General features: G+C 57.5%; 1 protein-coding gene across 1 annotated transcript in view; it reads right to left on the bottom strand.

The window, feature by feature from the left end:
* Positions 1-18,089, bottom strand: part of SORCS2 (sortilin related VPS10 domain containing receptor 2) — a 469,283-nt gene that overhangs the window by 367,979 nt on the left and 83,215 nt on the right. The gene's annotated exons all lie outside the window — the stretch shown is intronic.

The following is an 18,089-nucleotide window of genomic DNA, read 5'->3' as shown; positions in this document are numbered from 1 at the left end:
ACACTGCACAGATGGGAGGAAGACAGGCCGCCCATCCACCCACATCCCACCTCTTCCCCATCAATCCTCCCACCGGCAGAGCCTGGAAAAGATGCTAAACACGTGTTTGTGAATCAATGAACGAAGGAAGGAAGGGAGGGAGAGAAGACAGAGGGACGGAGGAAGGACGTCTTCTCTCCCCAGAGTATCGACCATAAACCGTCCCTATTCCTAACAAGGAGGAGGGTTTTGAGTCCGACAGGTCCACCTGTCTAGCCGTTGATTGTTTCTTTATTCCTTTGGTCTTTTATCTGTGTCCTCCATCCCCAGATGAGAATATGAGGCCAAAAAAAAAAAAACAGGAAAGGTTTGGTCTTTTGCCCTTCGCTGCATCTCCAGCACTGAGACCATGCCTGGAATACAGTAGGCGCTCTATAAGTGTGTGGTGAGTGAATGAATGAACGATATGGAGTCTTAGTAAACATACTGTGCATTGGTTTCCAGATATAAATTGAGACTGACAATTGCATTTCCTCCCTAGAGTTCTTAGGAGAAAGCCCCCGAAATCACTGTGCACAGGGCCTGGCTAACCGGGAGTACCCAGCCACGGTGACCCCTTCCCCCTCCTGCCTCTGGCCTCCCTCCCCCAGGGTGCTCTCACAGCGGGTCCCACAGTGAACGTCGCCGTCACCTGCCAGGGTGGTAAGCTCTGCTGAGCTCTGTGCCCAGGGCTCGGCTGGTTTACATCGTGTTTTTCTTTGTCCATGACTCAGCAAATGATGATTAAGCGCCTACTGTGCTGGCCCCATTCAAGGCCCAGAAACGAGGAGCGGGCGGTGGATGATGAAAAGATACTCAGAATTCAGTACCACAAACCCTCAGCTCCCCAAAGAGTTTGTGGGGTACGGAGGGCACCCCAAATGCCAAAATGAAGTCTTCTTCCAAAAGTCTCGTTCGACTTGGCAGTGGCACTAGGTCACCGCAGCCCAGATTAAAAAAAAAAAAAACAAATGCAAAGAAGAACGAAGGAGAAGGGACCAAGAGGATTTGATTGCATCCCGGGATGGCGCAAATTCACACCTAATGCATTTCAAGGACCAGCAGGAGGCGAGGAGGAATCTTAAAGCAACAGAAAGCGAGGAGCTGGCTTTCTTTTTAGAAGAGGAACAACGGGAGAAAGGAAAAGAGAAAAAGCATGAAAGACATCATCGTCACCAAAGATGAGATCCACTAACAACTCCTTAAAATTGAGTTCCCAACACAACTTAAAAGTTGCAAGAGGGGGGCTTCCCTCGTGGCGCAGTGGTTGAGAGTCCGCCTGCCGATGCAGGGGACGCGGGTTCGTGCCCCGGTCCGGGAACATCCCACATACCGCGGAGCGGCTGGGCCCGTGAGCCATGGCCGCTGAGCCTGCGTGTCCCGAGCCTGTGCTCCGCAACGGGAGAGGCCACGACAGTGAGAGGCCCGCGTACCAAAAAAAAAGTTGCAAGAGGGAAAAGATACGGGAACATATGTATACGTATAACTGATTCACTCTGTTATAAAGCAGAAACTAACACACCATTGTAAAGCAATTATACTCCAATACAGATGTTAAAAAAAAAAAAAAGTTGCCGTCTTTACTTAATGAAGGCGGGGAAGTCTCATTGGTTTGGATACTGTGTGTCCCTGGGGAGGCGCCTCCCCTGCTCTGGCCGTCTTCTCTGACCCACCGCACCAGCTCCTTCTTGAAAAGGTCCTCCAGGACACTAATTTTGGAAAAGTGAATTAGATTTGCTTTCCATTACTCTGTCTAAGCTCTGTTCTGCACACGGGAAGGAGGGCCACGAGCGCCTGCTGCGTTAATATCTCATCATGAACACGGCACCCAGCCCACGGACACCCTCGGCCACAGAGATCTGCTGGTGAAATCACTGTCTGGCTGAGACCCTCACACAGTCGGGGACACGAACCTGAGCTATTAATGCATGATTAGGGAAGCTCTGAAGTGCCAATCAGATGATAGTCTTATATTTATCGACACCATAAAACGCTATTTGATATCCTTATGATATAGCGTATAAAAAGAGACACTCGTATATACACACACACGGATTGATTGCCCACTGTGTGCTAGACATCATTCTAGAAGCTGTGGGTACGACAGCAGACAAAATGGACAAATGAACTTTCGTCCACTGGGGGAGACAGACGGTAAACAAACAAACGGGACATGGTTATGTGTAACTGGCAAACGCACGGAGAAAAACCGAACGGAGGAGAGGCCCAGAGCAGGTGGGGTGGGCCCTGGGTTGTGATTCTAAATAAGGAGATAGGGAGACCTTCCTGAGGAGTGACACCTGTACAGCGCCTGAAGGACGGGCAGACACTGGGCTGCAGGAAGGGCATTTGGGTGGAGGAAATGGCAAGTGCAAAGGCCCTGAGGCAGGCGTGTAGTCAGCAGAGGCCCGTGGGCTGGAGCAGGTTGTCACAGGAGATGAGGCAAAGGGGGGCGGTGTGGATCTCAGAGGCCCGGTGATGAACTTGTCTTTCTGAGATGGGAGCCACTGCACAGAGATTAGTCATTTATGCATCTTTTCTCCAGCCACGTGCAAGCTCTTTGACGGAAGGGACCACAGCTGACTCCACCTGCAACCAGCATCCTTGCAAATGCCTGCCCCATACATCCCGGGGAAAGGAGATGGTGCCTGCAACCGGGCCCCAGGGACAAGACCAGGGACAGGAAATAGTGAACGAAATGCCACGTAATTGAGTTCTGAGCCGGGAAAGATGTTCTGCAGGTGGAGACAGTACAGTGTAGAAGGCTGGCCCACCCACCCACTTTCTGTGCCGCCTGTGGTTCCCAGGTGGGCCACAGAGGCCCCCGCAGGGGTGACGGGAGAGGCCGGCGAGGGAAGGTGAGGACGGAGAGCGCGGCACGTACGTGGTGCTGTGTCCGTCTGGTTTGCCCAAGAAGGAAGTGAATGATGCAGGAAGAAGGGTCCTAGGTGTTAACCACATCCCTCCAGATCACCTACAGTGCAATCCAGAAACGTGCTGAGTGACAACCCATCTGGGAGGTCAGCTCAGCTAATGGAAAAAGAGTGGAAACTGCCTGTTGTCGCCTCGTTTTGATTACTTCAGGAAGCACTCTCCCCTGCGGCCCCCCCGAGGATTCACAGCACGCAGAGCAGGCGGAGGGGGCAGCTGGGTGGATTTCGACCAGCCCCTGGGCTCCTGCGGCAGCGAGGGCAGCCTAGGCCTTTGGCCTGGGGGGTGGAGGGGTCGGCGAGCTCTGTCCACAGGGCTCCCTAGGCCAGGCCAGTGTGCATCTCTGCCACAGCTGGGACCACAAGCCGGGTGTCAGCCTGGCCCCCCGAGCCCCGGGCTCAGCCCTCTGGGACGTAGAGAACAGCCTCTGAGAACCCTGTGTGACACTGATCCAAGGCCCATTCGCTCGTTTGTTTGTTCATTCTCGGGGGTGTGTGATCACCCCATTTCCATACCCCTGGTCACCCCGAGTGTGTGTAGAGGATGAAGCATTCAGCACCGGCTCCCTGACTCCCCCACCACAAGGTAGGCGCCGTGAGAGTGGGGGGTTCTCTGTTTTGATCGCTGCTGTATCTTTGATGCCTGGCACATAGTAGGTGCTAAACAAATATTCGTGGAATGAACGAATGAGGTAGGTGAAAGGACACTGAAGGCCGAGCTCTGGGCTATGTCGTAGGACCCAGAGATGAGCCAGACAGTGCCCAGCCCCCGCCCCCAGGAAAGGGGCCTCCACTCCCACCCAGAGTGCCTCCAGCTCCATCCCTTGGAGAGGACCCTCTCCTCCCTCAGGCCCTCCCACTCCTGGGCCCCCTCCTCCAGGAAGATCTCCAGGCTCCCACACCACAAGAATCCAGCTCAGCTCCTGATCAACACACTAGTCAGTGGCTCTGAACGAAGGGACAATGCCTTTCCCATCTACCAGCCGACGGGGACCAGCAGAGGGCAGGTTGCTCTCACCTGACCCAAATCTGCCAGCCTTTAGTTGTCGTATCAGCTTCCAACGAGAAAAGCCGGTTCCACCTGACCCTCCCTCCTGCCCTTCTAGCTCAGAGGGGTCTCTAGAATCTACCTTGCCGCCCCTGCCCTATACTTTTGCCTCAGCTCCGAGGGCAGCCGGAGTCAGGGCAGGGTGGGTGTCTGGCGTCTCTGGGGAAAGGATGAGTCAAGGTCAAGGCCAGCTCTCTGGCTCACGTGCCTGGCTGGGTGGTGAGATGGGATCACGGAGGGCTCAGAGGTGGGTGTGCCGAGCTGGAGCCCAGGCAACACAAACGGACCGCAGGCAGCCGGCCCGGCCCATCGGGCCCCAGGGGATCAGATGAAGTGCTCGAATCAGGGGTGCCCACGAGCAGAAGTCCTGGGCCACGGGGTTCCCGATTCCACGTTTTTCAGACAATTAGACAACCAGGGCTGTCTAAAGGCCCTCGGCGCCTTTCCCGTATACCTTTAAGAAGAACAACAGAAATCAACCGGGTAGAAAATTCTCCAGGCTCTAACACACTCTCACTTCACAGAAGTGTGGGTGCTTTCGCCTTGTTTTAAAAGCAAGGGAATAACATTATCTCCAGCTGTTCTTTGATGTTCCAGGCCAGATGGTCTCGGAGAGATTTACCCGGGGGCCGCGCAACCCATACCGAAAGGAACTTAGCCTTGCTCGGAGGGAGAGCCAGCTGAGGCGAACCTCTCTAAGGGGAAGGCGGTGAGTTGACTGGGGCGCAGGGCTCATCACCCACTGCTCATCACGGCCCAGCCCGCCAGCCACTCAGACGCACCCGGCGCCCACCTCCCGGGGGCTCCCAGCTGCCAGGGCAGCCCCTGCCCCCCGCCAGGCCACCCACTTTGTCTGCAAAGTCCCTATTCATCCCTGCAGACCAAATCACAGTGAATCCCACCACCGCAGGGCTCAATCCTCCTGCCCCCTTTTCTGCTTACCTCCCCACCGGCTCACCACCGTTCGGCTTTATGTGCTGAGCTGGGGTTTGGGGGCTGGGAGGGGTGGCAGGGCCAGGGTGGCCCTTTTGTGAGGCTTCCCGCTAATGCCCCGCTAATCCCGCAATTTGCACAACTCTGCAGTGCTGGGTCACTTTTAATTATCTTCCCATCAGGCCCCGTCCGGGAGGAGGACAAACGCTTGTGGGAAGGGAGGCCATTGGCTCTGAGAAACACACTGCCCACAGAGGCCCAGCTCCAACACATGGGGCTTCCAGGCCACTGGTACTGACGCTGGCCTGGGCCGCTGATCCCTCCGGGAGCCGGAGAAGGCTCCGGCCACCCTCCCCAGAAAAGTGTGCATTGTTGCCCGCGATTTCCGGGTATCCTGGCCTCAACGCTCAACCCAGAAGCCAGATGTGACCCCAGGAGAGACCCAGCCTGACCTCTGGCCTCCCATAACTCCCTTTCCAGCACCCCAGCCCTTCCTCGTTCACCCCTGCTGGGGCTCCTCTGTGCCTGGAACTCACCCCTGCCTCCCCCAAACATGGGGAGAGCCCTGGATTCGAGGACAAGTGGATGCCCCCAAACCCCCGCTCTCTCTTCCCTCCACAGCCCCGGCCTGGACCCCGAGCGGCCTTGCACACACACGCGTGGACACCGGCATGGACCCCAACTCCATTCCCCTGTGCACCCATCTGTAACCTCCCTCGGCCAGACCCCGGGCTGCAGGGGCACACACTGGCTGCACAGCCCACTCTGGGAGGACAGACCCAGAGAATAGGTTTCTCAGGCCCTGGAAGCTAGCTCGGACTATCTGGGCACAGAATCCCAGGGTCCCAGGTACCCCAGCTGTGGCTGGAAGAGGGACCATCTCCAGGAGGCCCATTCTCCCGGCTCCCACCGACTCTTTGGCCCTCAGAGAGGTCACGACTCGAGGAAAGGCAGAGCTGGGCCCCCCAAGGGGCATTATGGGTCCCCCGCAACTCCTTAGACAGGGCCTAAGTCTGGGGCTGGCCTGGCCCTTGGATTCACAGAAAATATGTCTCACGCTCCCTCCTCGGCAGGTCTTCTGTCGCTGGGTTGGAAACACAGATTCTAAGCCTCCAGAAGCTCAGACAGGGACCTGGGAAAGTGGGCCCCGTGAACACCAGACCCAGAAGGGAACTTCGAGTCACTCAGTACAACCTCTGCCTGCGACTCAGCCAGTGGCAGCAGCTGACCCAGGGCCCCAGAGCCTTAGGGGTCAGCAGGACCAGAGTCGGGATCCCCCTCCCAAACCAGCACACCCCACCCAGCAACATCCCCGGGGAGGACAAATACAAAAGCAGCATTCATGCAGGGACGGGGCTGCAGCCTGATGACGAGAGAGAGGCGGGCGGATGGCCGGCTTCTCCTCCCAGCCCGACTCGCTGGTTCCTCCCGCAGCTATTGAGCACCGCGTGGGACCCCGAGATGGCAGCGGGAGTGCGGGGGTGACTCAGCCGGGGTGTTCGCTCTCCAGGAAGTAGGGAGCTGGCATGAGGAATCCCGGCCCCCTCCACCAGGCACAGAGCGGAGGCCCGGAGAGCGAGCTCACAGGCGTCCGGGGAGGTGGGGAGGACACCCCCAGAGAAGGAGAGAGGTCAGCTGAGTCTTGAAGCCAGAAGACAGTGGAGCAGGGGCGCGTCAGAGGGGCACCTGCACGTGTGAATCCAGGGCCTTGAAGACACTGATGTGTGGGGAGCCAGCAGCCACAAAGCTGGTTCTGGGCATCTGAGACGCGGCCAGGCACGTGGTGGCCGAGAAGTAGAGACACCCGTGCCCCACCTGTCCCCAACAGACAGGGGCTGCCGAGTGCTGAGAAGGCCGCTGCGGGCTCTGCCTCTAGACAGAGTTTGCTGTTTTCGGCTGCTGACCTGCAGGAGGGAGCTTGGCCTTGTCTAATGTTTGCAAGTATTAACACATTCACCGCCTCCCCACAGCCCTGAGTGGCTGTGATACGGATGCCCATTTGACAGGTGGGGACACCGAGGCTGAGAGAGATCCAATCACCTGCCCAAGGTCCACACTCCACCAGTGTGGAGTGTCCGCAGGGGCAAAAGACAGGGGGCCACTCGGGGTCCTAGGGGGGCCTTTGGAGGGCCTTTGGAAAAGAGGCCGCACACAAGGCTCACCACTGTCACCACTGGAGAGGAAACAGTGTCCGCCAGAGAGGAAGAGACTTCCGGCTCCTAGTGGCCATGATAGGGCAGGGGTTCAGCGGGGGCTTCCTGGGCACCAGATGGAGGAGCCCCGGCGACGGGGTCAGTCCGGGGCTGGCCAGCAGGTGGCACTGCAGCCACAGTGCTGGGCAGGCGCTGGGTTCCAATTCCCCCGTGGAGATCCCCCGTCCATCCCCATGCTGATCAGATCCGTGCTGACCTCAGGGGAGGCTGGGAGCTGCTTCCTGTCTGCAAGACAGAACTGCCCCGGCCATGGAAGGGTTGTCAGCTTTGCCTTCAAGTGTCCTAACAGAGCACCTGCCTTGTGCTCGGTCCCTTGTGTCCACCACCCAGGCGGGCGTACCTCAGCCCAGCTGCGGAGGTGTTAGGAGGCCCGTCTGGCAGGTGAGGAAACTGAGGCTTGGGAGCAGGAAGTGTTCGCTTGCACAGCGGGGGCACCACACCCACTCTGGGCACATCCCACCACCTACCCCCCCCCCCCGCCACCATGACAAATCAGGGTGATGGAATGGTCCTGTCCACACGCGTGTACCGGGGCCGCCCTGCGGGTGCCCCCACGCACAGGACCAGAGCAGGCAGTCTCAAACCAGAGCGTGCAGTGCTTCACCAACACCTCCCACCCGCAGACCCCTGCCCTGGGCTCCGGCCCCTGCGGACCACTCCCACGGCAGGGCGGCTCAGCCTCCGCTGGGCATCCAGCCCCCACTGCCAAGGCAACGTGGCACCCAGCCAGGGCTCTTCATCCGCAGACAAAGCCCCAGAGCAAACCACCCGGCCGGCCGCCCCAGCTCAGGTTGCTGCCCGCAATGGCCCTGGCCGGGACTCCGCTTGTTCATGGAAATCAGGCCTCCACCATGTTCCGGGGGTTTCTGTGGGGCTGGATTCACAATTGCCTCTTTGTGTGGGTGGCCATAATGGTGTCTCTGGAGGGGAAGAAGGAGGGAAGGAGAGGAGGGGGAGGGAGGAGAGATGGGGGAGAGGGGGGAGGAAAGGAGGGGGAGGGACAGAGGGGGGATGGAGAGGAGGGAGGGGGAGGAGGGAGATGGAGGAGGGGGAGGGGAGGGGAGGGGGAGGGGAGGGGAGGGGGAGGGGAAGGGAGGGGGAGGGGAGGGGAGGGAGGGGGACGGGAGGGGAGGGGAGGGGAGGGGGAAGGGAAGGGAGGGGAGGGAGGAGGGGGATGGGGAGGGAGGGGAGGGAGGAGGGGAATGGGAAGGGAGGGGGAGGAGGAAGAGAAGGAAGATGGAGGAGGGGGGAGGGAGAGCCAGCAGCTGGGTGAGGGCCTTCCCCTTTCCCATGGCATTTAGGTACTGGCTGGGCCAGAGGGCAGAGCAGACTCTCCCCTCCACAGTTCCAGAGCCCTGCACCCACACCACCAACAAGGCTGGGGTGACAATGCTCCCTGACAAAGGTGCTCCCTGGACGCTGTCAGAAGCCACACTGGTGATCTGAAGGTCTCCGTGCCCCCTCCCAGAAGGCCTCAGACGTACCTCCCAGGGTCTCCATTCTAGGGGGACGACGGCCGTGGGAGACCTGGTTCTGGCCCTTGCGGGCTTTATGTGCAAGCAACGTGGTCCAGGACGGCTGGACGGTTAAAGACCAGAACAACTCCCATTCATCCAGAATCCGGAGGGCCAGGAAGCCCAAGGAACCACAGTGGTTTTAGAGGATAAAGAAACGGGGTAGGGGTTTATTTGTTTTTCAAGTGAACTTCTGGGAAATGAAGTCAAATCAGGCCAGAGAGCACACTGATAGCATGTTTGACACCTGCAGTCAAACTCAGAGACACCTCTATCCAGAAACCGTCAACAGCTCTGCATGACCTACAGGGTAAAATCCAAACCCTTTGCTTCAGATTTTCTCTCTCTAAGAAACCCACCACTCGGGGCTTCCCTGGTGGCGCAGTGGTTGAGAGTCCGCCTGCCGATGCAGGGGACGTGGGTTCATGCCCCGGACCGGGAGGATCCCGCGTGCCGCGGGGCGGCTGGGCCCGTGAGCCATGGCCGCTGGGTCTGAGCGTCCGGAGCCTGTGCTCCGCAACGGGAGAGGCCACAACGGTGAGAGGCCCGCATACCACAAAAAAAAAAAAAAAAGAAAAGAAAAAAGAAACCCACCTCATACCTGTCCATTCACACCGCTTCCAAGAAGCCCCCCCAGATCACCCCTTCTCCACTTCCCCAGCACCACTTCTTGGATGGATGAGTGAGCCGTGTGTGCGTGTATGTGATGCTCAGAACCTCTCGGTCAATGAGGATGCAAATGAACCGCAGCCAGCCTTCCTCACCCGCTGCGTGGATCTGAAGGCGACAGCCGGGCCTGGCGGGAAGGCAGCACTGCAGCCTCGGAGCACGTGAAACCATGAACAAAAGCAAAGTGGACGCCCGGCAGCAGTAATGAGGATATGCTGAGCGCCTTTGGAAGGAAGGAAAGATCCCAGCAGGCCAGGCCGTACAACGCGACCTGCAGAAGGAGGCCTCGGCATGGTTAAGACCTAAGAAGTTTACACCAGCAGTGCTAAGGAGAGCCGCTCGTGGGAAATGAGCCCTGTTGTCCTTCTCGGCCAAAGAAAGTATCGCATCTCGACCTCGGGGGCCATCCAGGGAGCAGCTCCTGGAAGGAGGGTGCCTGCGCCAGCATCAGAAACATCGGCCCATGTCCGGCAGCCCGGGTGAGACAGAGCCCTCCGGGGAGGTGGGCTTTACACACATCCCCCAGATGGTCACACCTGTGACGGGTGGCTCCACTTCTAGGAATCTCTCCTAAGGAATGAGTCTTAAACTCCAAAAGTGGTATATCCATACTCGTGGAGAGCTAAAAATAAGCAACAGCGAAGGAACAGTGGAAAAAATTGTGGAATATCCACTAGATGGACATTTAGGCCGCTGTCATAAACAGTATCTGCAAGGACCTTGGAGGGGCGTGGGGAATGTATATGATACAAAGCGAAGTGCAAAATAAGTCAGGACACAAATGCCTGCGGTCAGGAAAGTCTCAACCCCCAGACTCCTGCAAGGAAGAAAGACTGGAAGGAAATTTACCAAAGATAACCGGCCAGGGGCTGTCTGCATGCGGTTGCCATGGCCACCCTCCTTCTTCCTGCTTTTCTGTATTTCCTAATGAGCACACACTGTTTTTCTTTTTTAATTACTAAGTGTCTTCTGGACAAACACATTCAGCACCCTGCCAAGTTTCATGGCAACTTCATCTTCATTTCCGGCACCAGGACAACTTTTCCAGGAAGCACTGGAGATTGGCGGCCCACCAGGACCACCATGCAGCCCCCTCCCAGCTCTGGCCAGCCCAGCAGGTTGCAACTGGGTGGCAGACAGATGTCACGGAAGTCCGCAAACCCCTCCTTTCGTTAGCTCATTTCCTCAGTGGCCCACCTCCTCTCCCTTCACAAGCTACGTGGGATGATAACAGAGAAAAGAAACAAGGACAACCTCAGACACATACAGCCTTTTTCTCCTGCGCGTCCTGAAGACACAGAGATTGTCCCTCCCAGGTGCAGCCGGGTCCCCGTGAGTCTGTCTGTAATCGTGGCCTCCACAGTGGCCGGCTTGGGAAACGCAGGAGAGAGTGGCCTCGGTACATCTACTGTGAGGGGAGGAGGGGCTCAGCTCGCCTGTCTCTGCGGTAGATGGGGGCACCCAGAGCACACTGGGTGTGTGAAAGCCGAGTCCTGGCATCCCTCGGCCTGCGAGGTTGGTCCGGTTCTCCAGGCAAGTCCCGGCCCTGAGGGACATCCTCCCCAGACCACACGCCACGTCCCCACACACTGTCTCCTGCCCCGTTCCTCGGCCCTGTGGGACCAGTGTGGACACATCCCCAACCCGGCTGTGGAGGCATTTAGGTGAACTTGGACAAGCTGAGTGGCCTTCCTCTCTGGGCATCAGCGTCCTCATCCGTAAAGACAGAATTTACGCTGCATTCTCTGGGCCCTGGTGAGAATCACACGCGAAGGCCCGACCGTGATGGGGACACAGCAACTGCAGCATCTCAGTGACCTTCCTCCATGTCTCTCCATCCTCAGACATTCTGGTACATCAGCTCTTAGCCCTCCCCAGACGCAGTTCACTGGCCCTTTCCACTCACGCCGAGGCGTTTCCGCTGCTCTAGAAGAAATGCTGGCCTGGATACCCCGGGGCCCGGTCCTCAATCTCCACGAGACTCTTCTCTCCCAGGAAGGGCACCACTATGCACCCGGGGTCCAGTCAGAAACCCGAAAGCCGTCCTGGAAGCCTCCTCCTTCAGGGGGCCCCCCACTCATCGCCAGTCCCGTGGATTCTCCACCCCGTCCTCCTCTCCCCATACCCCCAGCCTCCAGGCTGGCCCAAGCCCCAGGCCTGGATGGACAGCAGTGGTTGCCTCACACCCAGGGCTCAGGGCTCCGGCCTCCTCCCGAGGCCTCACTTCACCGGTTGTGCACCTGCAGCCAGAGGGATCGTACGGAAAGCAAGCCTGATCATACGTCCGTCCAGCTGTTCAACCCCCTCCCTACTTTTTACTGCTTTTGCTTAAAACTTCTCTCACTGGCTACGTGACCCTCGTGCTCTGCACCCCTTCTCCCGCCCCAACTGCTTCGACTCTATTCCAGCCACCTCTGCCTTGAACAGCCATGGTCGTTCCCACCTCAGGACCTTTGCACATGTCACGCCCTCTGCCTGGAACACTCCTCCATGTGCCGCTTCACTCAGCCATCTCTCTTCCGTCCCTGGGGAGTCTCTGCTAACACGGCCCCTCCTCAGAGAGGTCTCCTGACCCCCAGGTGAACCGCTCTCCCAGCACCGTGCTCCTTTGCAGCAGTGCTCAAGGCTGGCGTAATTAAATCACTAACCGTGAAATTAGTTCTTTAACGTCAGCATCCCCTACCAAGCAGGTCCGGCCGGGACCACGTCTGCCTTGTTCCTCATCATCTGCTCAGCGGTGCCAGGCTCAGGGCAGGCCCTCAACCTTCACTCACTGAACAAATGAAAGAAGAAGAGATGCTGGCTTGTACAGCCACTTCAGTCAACAAATCAACTCAGAGACCAGCCCCTGCCCCCACTGCCCCGCACGTGCACACGCGCTCACACGTGACAGCACGGGAGGGACACCGGCTGGGAGTCCATAGACCTGGATTCCGGGCTCCAACCTCTCACTGAGTCACTGTGGTTCGCAGCAAGCCCTTGGCCTTTCCAGGCCTCAGTTTCCCCATCTGGCCAATGGGTTTGTGGGACCAGGGGATCCCTAAGGGCCTCTAAGCACTAAGCTTCCATCGACGATGCTAAAACCCCTGTGGAAGGCACAGGGGACCCAGCGGTGCGGAAGATGCACCCTGCCCTCGGGAGCTTAGAGCCCAGCAGTCCGCACAGGAAGTAGGCACAGGTGGGGACGGCCCAGGGGGGCAGCCGTGGAGAAGCCTTAGTGAGGAGAGCCCACTGGCTGTAAGGTGAGCACGGAAAGGTGAGCATTTCACAGGTGAGGAAACTGAGATCTGAGCAGAGTCAGCAGCCACGTCTCCCCTCTCCAGGCCCCTCTGCCCCCTGGGCCCTGGCTTGTGGAGCCCAGGGACAGAAGAGCAGGGAGGGTGGGACCAGAGGAAATGAAGGGAGGACCTGCCCACAAGGCAGAGAAGGGGAAAAAAAGATCTCCCACAAGTGGGAAATGAACCCAGGAACAGGGCTTTGTCCTCAGGTGAAGGGATGTGTGTAAGCCCCGGTAGGTCCCCCTCACAGCCCTGGGATCACGTGACAGTCAACACTGTGCACAGCCAGGTGATGGTCTGTCCTCCTTCCCTGCTGTCTAAAGGGCTGAAGTCAAGGCCACGAGGTTCTGGAGCCACACGACGGAGGGGCCCAGGTCACCGGTCACTCCCCACCTGCACGAGAGCAAAGTCAACAGTCACCGTGTCAGCACACAGAGATGCTTGTTACAGCAGCCAGCGCTGCTTGTCCTGACTAGTACGCAACAGACGGCAGTAACCCTAACCCCCGAGGGCCCTCCCTGTGGGCCTGCCATGCACCGTGGCCTGTGTTTTCCAGCCGCTGCTGTACTTAACCCTCACAACCGCACTAGGCAGTAGGGGCCATTGTCTCCGTCCTACAAATGGAGAAGCTGAGGCCTGGAGAGGTTCAGTGGCTCGGCCGAGGCCACGTGGTAAGCGTGGACGTTCTCCTCCGTTGTCCCTTTGACTCTGCCCTCCGCGGGGAGGGGGAGGAGGGACCATATTCAGCGTACGAAACAAGCACAGAGAAGAAGTCCAGGTTCACAAGGATGAAAGGTTCAAAGAAAGTTGGAAATGGCAGTGGCTGTCACACCCACCCCACGCCAATGCCCCACTCTAACCCGACCACAGCTGGCGAGGGAGGGGCAGGCCTCAGCCCCTCCCCATCACCCCAATATCAAAAATCCTGTGACAGACATAGAGAAGAGACTGGTGGTTGCCAAGGAGGAGGGGGGTTGGGGAGGGATGGGGTGGGAGTCTGGGGTTAGCAGATGTAAGCTTTCACATAGAGAACGGAGAGACAACAAAGTCCTACTGTACAGCACACGGATCTACATCCAATATCCTGTGATAAACCATAATGGAAAAGAATATATTTTTTATAAAAGGAATATATATATATGTGTATATATACGTGTATATATGTATATATACACACACATATATATACATATAATTGAGTCACTTTGCTGTACAGCACTGTAAATCAGTGATATTTCAATAAAATAAAAAAAGGACATTAATGCAAAAATACACAAAACGTGTGTCATTAACGAGTGATGCATATCCCGTAAACGTAAGATTACTTTAATGTTTGAAAAACAAACTTATGTAATTCACACACAGACAGAACAAAGGAAAATAAATAAAATTTTCTCAACAGAGGCAGAAGAAAGAGTCCTGTGACAACCTAAAAGTCTGGCCCAAGTTTGGAGCAGTAAAGTCTGACACACACCCTCCCGCCCGCCCCCCCCGCCCCCCCCCCCCGTCAAAATAGGAAAGGGCTGGGGGAAAGGGGGAACCGCCGAGATGGTAACAGGGGTTGCGTCAGCCTTAAAGGGACAGCTGCTCTGTGAGCAGACACAATTATTCTAACGACAGCAGGAAATCAGACAAAGAGGCCACTCGGTGGGGTCTGGGGACAGGGCTAAGTCTTCGAGCTCGTCCCCCGGAGCTGCGGTTCTGCGGTCCTGCTGACCCTGCTCTCAGTGACAGTGGGGATGAAAGCCTCGTGGACTCCCCAGTAATTCCCGCCAAATCCCAGACATCTTGGGGCTCACAAAGCTGGGCCATAACGGAGTTGACCGGCCTCCCCTGGGGCCAACCGTCAGGACCCTGCAGCACGGGGTCACGCAGCTGCCTACAGCCCACCCCCACGCAGTGCCCTCCCCCAGATCCCCAGGAGGGTCAGGAGCCGACTCTGGGGGCTGCTTTTCTGGCAGTCGGAAGGGGGCTCTTGTCCTCCTCCAGTAGCAATCAGGTGGCTCCAGGTCACGGTGGCGGCGAGGAAGTTATGTGTTAAGGGTCCTTTACAGGCCCGAGCGTGGGCGGGGCCTCGCCGCATCTCCGGAGGAGCCGGCTGTGCCGACTTCCATCTCTATGTGGGATGTGCAAATAGCCCGTGTTTGTTCTCTGACACCCGCCTTCTGCAGCTCACAGCTTTCATCCTTGAAGAGCTGCTGATAAGAGAGTCTGAAAAATGCTAATACCAGAGGAAACTCCCTGCAGAGTTATAATGAAAAGCTTTACATAAATTGTGATATTTTACGAACGTCCCAGGTCTGGGAGGGCTTTATTAACTGCAGCTCTATCTTTTTGGAGGTTGCCACGGATCCACGTTGCCGACTTCAATGAATCCAATTCATCAAACACGTACTGAGTGCCCACTAGGTGTCAGGCACAGTTCCAGGCGTGAGGGGAGGCTTCCTTCCATCAACAAATATTTACCCGGCACCCACTCGGTGGTAGACACTGAACAACAACGGGGAGGAGAGCCAGACCTTGTCTGCAAGGCACTGAAGACAGATAAGTGACTGCTCAAAGGCAGCATGGTGGGCTCTGAGCCGTGCACTCCGGAAGACTTCCTGGAGGAAGAAACATGAGGCCGAGTCCCAAGGAGAAGTGGGCCAAAGGGAGGGGAAAGAGGGCATTCCAGGCAGACAGACAAAGGCCCAGAGGCATGAAGCCTCACAGTGTGTCCAGAGCGTCACAGAACCAGATTAGCTCAATCACTAATCCTGAAAGCACCCAAATCTCCAGGAATACTCCCCAAACTGCATCTGGGTTGTCTGAATGGGAGATACCGGTGTACCATCCACCCTAGATAGATGGTGATTTCCAACTGTTAGCCCCTCGGGGTCTAACATTAGTGCCAAGCCCAGAGGGTGAAGGACTAATTGACCCATAAACTCAACACAGGGCTTCCCTGGTGGCGCAGTGGTTGAGAGTCTACCTGCCGATGCAGGGGACGCAGGTTCGTGCCCCGGTCCGGGAAGATCCCACATGCCGCGGAGCGGCTGGGCCCGTGAGCCATGGCCGCTATGCCTGCGTGTCTGGAGCCTGTGCTCCGCAACGGGAGAGGCCACAACAGTGAGTGGTCCACGTACCGCAAAAAAAAAAAAAAAAAAAGTCAACACAGAAGGCCACAACCCAGGACAGCACAGGGCACCCCAGAAGCCTAGAGGAGAGAAAGGAAGGCTTCCTGGAGGTGGTGGTGCCTGGGCTGCAGAGCAGCCACCTCAAGCAAGGAGGGCCTCATACCCACAACTCTGCGATAGACCGAACTGTGTCCTCCCGCAAATTCATATGCTGAAGACTTAACCCCCAACATGATTGAGGTAATTAAGGTTAAATGAGGTCACTCGGCTGGGACCCTAAACCAATAGGACTGTGTTCTTACAAGAGGAAGAGAGAGATCTCTCTCCACCATGTGAGCACACAGTGAGAAGGCGGCGTCCGCAAATCAGGGCGCAGACTCTCACCAGCTACAGAATCGGCAGGCACCTTGATCTTGGACGTCCAGGCCCCAGAGCCGTGAGAAATAACTGTCTGTGGTTGAACCCCAGTTACGGTCACAGCAGCCCGAGCAGACTGAGGCCGACCCCCCTCAGCCCCCTCTCTGCCTCCAGGGGCCTCCAACACAAAAGCAGTCTGGAAAACGAGGGGGACCATGAGGCCAGGGTCCCCGGCGGGGCACCTGCTTGCGGTGGGAGAGGCGCCTCCGGGGCCGGGTGGAAGGTTCAGGTTCTCACGGTCCAGTCGGCCTTTTCCTTCAGGTGCTGGTCTGAGAACACGGGTGACGATTCTGGCTCATTCATCGAGCTTTTCCGTGGATTAACTCGTTAATTAATACACCGCACTCTTGAATTTTTAAGCAGTGCATCAGAGCCCCAGGGACGGCTGTCTGAAACCATCGGATGCAGCCGAGTGGCATGAATTGGTTTTCATAAAGGCCCCCTGCCTCCCTGAGCTGGATTAGTGGGCCAACAACCCGGGATCCCCCTCCACACGTCCAGAGCAGCCACAACAAAGCCATCAGGAAAGGCTCCGGAGCCCCGGGGATCTGATGGGGCTTTCAACGGACAGTTTAATGCTTGCCTCCAAACAAGACACCATTTTTAAAAGAGCAGAGGAAGCGGCCTTACCTTCAAAGCGAAAACCACCTTAAATAAGTCTACTGTGTCCTTCGCTCTTTTATGCCCTAAGACGGGAAACCCACCTCCGCCTGCAACGAGGATCAATACTCTGAATTCCTAAGATGGTATTTTTTTCTCTCAGTCAAGTGTCAAATTAAAGACAGTCAATACTAGTATTGTAGTGAGTAAGGAAGGGAGGAAGGGAGGGAGGGAGGGAGGGAGGGAGGGAGGGAGGGAGGGAGGGAGGGAGGAAGGAAGGAAGGAAGGAAGGAAGGAAGGAAGGAAGGAAGGAAGGAAAGACAAATAATCTTATTGGATGAACTCTAAACCTGTATAATTAGACTTTTTCCCCAGAGGCCGGCGGGAAGCAGCTGGTGTCCGGGCCCGTGCGCTGCTTCCGTGGATGCAGTGGACATGCAGCGGGGCTCCAGCACTGGCCTTCCCACGGCAGCAGAGAAACCTGGGGACCCCCACAGACACCCCCATTCCTGCCCTCAGGGAGTGTGCAGATCAAGTCAACACAGAGGGCTGGGGCCCAGGACAGCACAGGCAGCTCGCCCCCCAGAGGAGAAGGGAAGCCTTCATGGAGGAGGAGGCCCCCAGGCTGGGCCGCAGCCACTGGCAGCAGGAAGGGCCCATACCAACGTCCCCGGGCTCCCGTCTCTGCCCACAATGACCAGTCCCTCCTCAATCAGACCCATGTGCATCGCCAAGTTCACCTTCCCGAAGCTTTCTCACAACATTCGCCTCTCACAGCCTGTGTGGATCCTGATGCCTGAGATGCCCCATCTCTGCAGCCTGGGACCCAAGGCCCCTCCCAGTCTGCCTCAGTTAGCATCCTCTCTGCCCGGGCCTGCTCTGCTCTGGTCAGCCGAGGCCCATGAACACTCAGAGACCTGAGTTCCAGTCCCGACTCTGTCCGGACCTTTGTGCCCATAAGCAAGGTTCTCTCCGGGCCTGCGTTCTCCACCTCTGCAACTGGGGGCTGGCCTGGGACCAGTGGCGGCCACGCCCCCTTCTGGCCCTGGAACCAGCCCAGCTCCAGGCCAGACCAGCCTGCCACCCTTTGTCCTGCCTGGCCCCCTCGGACCTGTAAGAGGAGAAGGGAAACCGGCCTGGGCAGACAGTGCGGCTCAAACTTCAGGCCTCTCCAGGACCCCTCCTTTCTCATACACCCCCTTCCTCTCTGCTTCCCACAGCGCCCGCCTTCCTGGCCAAGCCCAAGTGGGCGGCTGCCTCGCCTGCCCCCCGGGCACAGGCTGCTTCCACGGCTGCCCTGGCCTGTTCTCTCCTGCAGCATCTCCTGTCCCGGTGCCTCCCAGGAGGCAGGGC

Source organism: Phocoena phocoena, chromosome 5 (assembly GCF_963924675.1).
Source record: "Phocoena phocoena chromosome 5, mPhoPho1.1, whole genome shotgun sequence".
In the NCBI taxonomy this organism is placed as follows: domain Eukaryota; kingdom Metazoa; phylum Chordata; class Mammalia; order Artiodactyla; family Phocoenidae; genus Phocoena; species Phocoena phocoena.
The sequence above is the reverse complement of the archived record's forward strand: the minus strand, read 5'-3'. Positions and strand labels throughout refer to the sequence as shown.